This window comes from Cynocephalus volans, chromosome 10 (assembly GCF_027409185.1).
Source record: "Cynocephalus volans isolate mCynVol1 chromosome 10, mCynVol1.pri, whole genome shotgun sequence".
Classification (NCBI taxonomy): Eukaryota; Metazoa; Chordata; class Mammalia; order Dermoptera; family Cynocephalidae; genus Cynocephalus; species Cynocephalus volans.
Window position 1 is genome coordinate 46,621,042 of NC_084469.1, and position 5,418 is coordinate 46,626,459.

General features: G+C 46.7%; 1 pseudogene; it reads left to right on the forward strand.

Moving 5' to 3' along the window:
- Positions 1 to 4,938: 4,938 nt before the first annotated feature.
- LOC134389796 (U6 spliceosomal RNA) lies at positions 4,939 to 5,038 on the forward strand (annotated as a pseudogene).
- Positions 5,039 to 5,418: the final 380 nt, after the last annotated feature.

Genomic DNA, 5,418 nt, shown 5'->3' on the forward strand with positions numbered 1-5,418 from the left:
TCTCAGGCCACACTTCAGCTCTCCCAGGTTGGTGTTCCACTCTGGTAGCTCCACAAGTCTGGGGTCTCCATGGTGGTCCCAGTTTTACAGCTTCGCTAGGCATGGCACTGATGGGGTTTCTCTGCTGCAACTCTGACCCCATGTTTCTGCTCAGCATCGCCGTAGTGAAGACTCTATGCAGTGAATCTGCCCCTGTGACAAATCTCTTCCTGGGCCTCCAGACTTTTCTATACATCCTTTGAAATTGAGGTGGAGGCTCCCAAGCCTTCCCAGCTCTGGCATTCTGTGAGCCTGCAGACCTAACACCACGTGGACCACGCCAAGGCTTTCAGTTCGTATCTTCTAAAACTATACTTCCAGCCACACCTGGGGGCAATTCAGCCACAGCTGGAGCAGAGAAAGCAGCTGGGGTGCTGGAGCTGGAAGCAGCTCCCTGGGCGGCAAGCCTATGGTGGGTTCCTCAGGCCTGTTCCCCAAGGCCATTTTGCCTCCCTAGGCCTCTGGGCCTGAAATGGAAGACTTGGCCCCAGAGGCTTCTGCAAGGCCTTCAGGGCCTTTTCCCTGTTCTCTTGATAATCCCTTTCTTTGGACTAATCTTCTTAGTACCATTGAATTTTTCTCCTGAAGATGCTCTCTGCTTCTTGACCACATAGCCAGGCTGCAAATTTTCCAAATCTTTATGTTCTGCTTCCCTTTTAAATTCTGGCTTTATGTTGTGCCTCTGCTGCCAAAACTCAGGTAGGCTGTTACAAGTAGCCATGCAGCTTCCTTCATGCTTTGCTGCTTAGAAATTTCTTGCACCAAATATTCCAGTTCACAACTCCTAAGTTCCAACTTCCACAAAGGCCTAGGGCATGGACACAATGCAGCCAAGTTCCTTGCCCGTTAATGTAAGGTTGATCTTTGCCCCAGTTTCCAGTAAGTCCCTTCTCATCTACATCTGAGATCTTCTCAGAATGGCCTTTACTGTCTATATTTCTATTAGCATTCTACTCACCACCATGTAACCCGTCTCTAAGACATTCCAAACTTTCCCTCATCTTTTTGTCTTCTTCTGAGTCCTCCAAACTCCTCCAACCTTTGCCTAACACCCAGTTCCAAAGCTGCTTCCACATTTTCAAGTATTTATTATAAGCAACACCCCACTTCTCTGGTATCAATTTTCTGTATTAGTCCATTTCTGCTGCTTATAACAAAATACTTGAAACTGGGTGATTTATAAAGAAAAAATAAATTTATTGCTTAAAGTTTCTGAGGCTGGGAAGTCCAAAGTCCATCTGGTGTTGGCAACAGTGACCCAAGTGTCTCACATTGCAAGATGGTAAAAGCAGAGAGAGCAGAGAGAGAGACTCTCCACTTCTTTTAAAACCCTCAGAACCATGCCCTGACCATCATTATTAATCCATTCACTAATGCAGGGTCCTACAATCCATTCACCTCTTCAAGGCCCCACCTTTCAATGACCATAACAGGATTTCCCACCCTCTTAACAGTCACAGTGGGCACCAAGTTTCTAATACATAAAACTTGGGGGATGCAATTCAAGCTTCAGTGAGTTTGGGGGGACACAATTCAATCCACTATACTCCACCACCAAAAGAAGCAGTTAAGAGTCCTTTGTGGCATCTCCATTTCTCACCTGAGTATCACTGCATTTTTTCCCAGAAGAGCAATCTCTTGGGAAAAGAGTCAGGATACTTTGGGGAAGATGTCATAGCAACAGCTTAAAGTGAGAAAGGATAGTGGAAATACGTCTTTCCAAACTTTCCAAACCCAGATGTATGCTCCATTCATGCTTTGAATCATGGAAGACTCAAATAGGACGTGAAAAATTGGAATAGCTTTTTCTTTAAAAGCACCCCCTAAGTTCCCCTGCTGGAAAGATGATGGAAGAGAAACGTTTTAGTCCTTTGCCCTTTGCTATAAATAACTCCCAAGACCTGCAAATTCTCCACCACGTACAACAAACAAAAAAAACTGAACCACAAAACCGAGCTGAGCCGTGGTTGCTGGACAAAGTTCACTCCCTGGCTCAGGGGCTCCCTCCTGCAGACCAGCCTCCCAGAGCAGGGATTCTAGTCTGGGCCGTGGCAAAAGTGGCCAATCACTGCATGGCTTGAACTTCTCAAATAGCTGAAAGCTCAAAGAAGCTTGGAGTAATGCATTTGACTTTTAATCCAAAGAGCCAAAGTTCAGCTCTAGCACAGACACTCAGATGGTCTTGGGTGAGTCACCGAACCTCTCTGTTGCACAGGGTGAAGATAAAAATGACGTAATATTAGTAAAAACGTTTTGTAAGTTATACAGTGCCACGTGAAGGTATGTATCATGGTCACCCAAGTGACTGGTCTGATAAGTGACTGTGTTAACTCCAAAGCATTTCCCCAAATTTCTACCAATTTTCAGGGCCCTATATTCTTGGGGTCTTCGTTGGCTCTATCCTTTAGCTTCCACTGAAGTGTTTCATGTGACTGCGGGGGCAGGCCAGGGACAGGGGAAACTGCCTGTGTGAGGGCCCTGAGGCGGGTCTCCTTCCTTCCTGTAACTTCAATTTGTAAAAGAGAGGATAAGCTTTCACTTTTACTTTGCTCAATGTCAGGAGTTCCTTCAAGGTCCCAGAAGTTCCTCAAACTTATCCTTACCCTCCACTCGTATTTCCTGTTGACCCTACCTCTGAAATATATCTTGAGTCTGTCCCTCTGGTGAGGCAGGACAGAGTAGGGACATGCCCCAGAGAGGCTGCTCATAAACATTCAGACTGCATCGGCCAGCACCGGCACACCAGGTGGAACAGGAGGGCAGAGGACAGGGCCGTAAGGGGCTTCTGCATAGGACAGGGAAGGAGAAGGTTGGGGGCACATACATCTCTCTCTGGAGGACATGCCAGAGCACCTTCACTTGGTAATAAAGCCCTGTCATGTTCTGTTTCCCTGTCTCTCTCTTCCTTTCCTTTTGTCCGTCTATGAAAATTCTGCTTTCATGGATCAAGAACCTGGATATGTTGCCCAGTAACGCCTCTCCGTCTGACCTCCACTGCACTGGCTTGTGCACTCATGACTTCTCCCCTGGACTACAGACAGCATCCCACCTGGAGGGCCTGGCCCCCTTTAGCCCCGATCAGGGTGATTTATAATTCAAATCAAACCAGGTGGCTCTGCTGCATTAAGTATGTTAATTCCCCCACTCCCTCTAGCCCTGATAACTTTCAGAATAAAATTCAAACTCCTAAAGAATTCAATTTAAAGAATAAAATTCAACCTCCTGTAGAACCTGGCTGTAGCAAGGATTGGCAGTGCCCCACCCAGGTCCCTAGCACTCCAGGACATGCCTGCAGTGTCCCATGGCAAGGCCTGCTACTCTTGACTTGAGGGATTCCTCTTAGCTTTGGGCAATGAGCCATAAGTGCCAGGAAGTTAATGCACCCAGGGAGCAGCCCTCAGGCAGTGACACATGGAAATTCAAGGATAAATTTTCCATTTTCCTCACTCCTGGGGGATGGGAGGAGTGGGAGGGAATAACTTGGGGGTGTTCTCTATCCTATCTGCCAGATTTTCTTGGTGCATTTGACTCCATTTGCTCACAGAGGTGGTCTGCTCTGTAATGCACATTATTTGGGCTTCCTATTGTTAGGTCTCATGGCCAGCATCAGCACAGCCACATTAAGCAACTTTCCACCTCTTCCCCCTTGTCCCTTATCTCATGTTATCAAATTTCTACACCCTACCCCCTTGCTTTTCGAGAAAAACCGGAATTTGTGCAAAACAGATTCTTATGCAAAAATGACCACCCAATGCCTTTCCTCTAATTCAAACCTTATAAAAACCTTTTTAGTGTGGGTGGGGGTGAGAGCTGATCTGATTCAGTCTCTCCTCCACATTGGTGGAATAAAGCTGTTTGGCTGAAATTGTCCCTGCCTCGGGGGTCTCTCTCTTCTCCATCTAGCCGAACCTAACACCTACCTTCTTGTCTCACTTCCCCACCGCCACCCCCACTCCCCCATCAGAGCTCCTAAAATAATTCCTCAAATAAATTGCTTGTACTCAAATCTTTGTGGAAGAAAGTGAACCGAGACACTGGGTACTGTTCAAGCTTTATTAAAGAAAGAAATCTGCTGGGCTGTACTCAAAATGCAGGACAGCCCAGGGCTGCCCTGAAAATGGGGGGCAGCACCAGGTGTGGGGGTGGTAGAGCTTGTATAGTGCTCCAAGGGCTGGCTGATACCATCAAGGAGGGGCATTATGCTAATGTGGATGGGGTGGACAACTGCGTCCTTGCAGAAGCAAAAGGGGTTTCTGTTTAAGTCAGGAGGCTTCTCGTAAAGGGCTGGGGGAGGGCAGGGGAGGAGGTGGGCGGTGCCATTTTGTACTGGGGTTTGTCTAAATTGGCGCTGGCTATGAATTATCTGTGGCCCTAAGAATCCCAATGTAAAAATCCCATCAGTTAAGCAAATTGCTAAATTTTTACATCACCGTTCTTCTGCCTTTTTTGGAACGATGTTCTTAAAAGTCAACTAACTCAGTGTAAGACCTAGTCATCAAGCTGTCATGAAGGGGAGGGGCTGTCAGGTGAGAAGATGACCTGATGCAACTCTTGGACTTAAATGGTGGCACATTATGTGTGATTGGTCGTCTCTGCACCTCCATTTAACTCTCCTTGTTCCCTAATAGGCTTGGTTGACATCTTAATGAAGTTGATCTTTTCCTTGTCCCTTGTCCTGTTCTTGCCCTATGAAAAAAGTCACAATTGCTCCAAACAGGAAGCTTTTGTTCATAGCCCTGTCAGAGGTCTACTGGTTAGAAACTTGGGAAAAGCATAATGGCAGGGCAGGCATCCAGAAATTTTTCCGTAAAGGACCAGATAGCAAATATTTTAGGCTTTGTGGATCAAGAACCAAAGATGAGGATATTCTGTGCAGACACAAAAGTAACCATTTACTGCTTGCTTCGGCAGCACATATACTAAAATTGGAACGATACTGAGATTAGCCTGGCCCCTGTGCAAGGATGACATGCAACTTCATGAAGCATTCTGTATTTTTCCCAGTAATAAATATCATGAATTAAAAGAAAAAAAAAGCAACGATTTAAACATTTTTGAAACATCCTTGAGCCACCAGGAAGTGGACCAGATCTGGATGACAGGCTATGGTTTGCCAGCCCCTGGAGTAGTAGATCCAGAGCAAGACTTGAGGTAAGGAGCACTGGGCTCAGGCCCTAACTCTATTGCTTCTTATTGAGTGACCTCAAGCAGCCTGATCTGCAGCAGAAGGCCCTGGTGGAGAGATTCTACCAGCGATGGAGGCTCCGCTTCTGATAGGGGTAGGCTGGAGGTAGGGATCCTAGCTAACCTTCTGTGTTCCAGGGCCACAGGGAGGTCCAGATCCTTGATTCTAGTGTAGCAACAGAGGAAAGGGACATG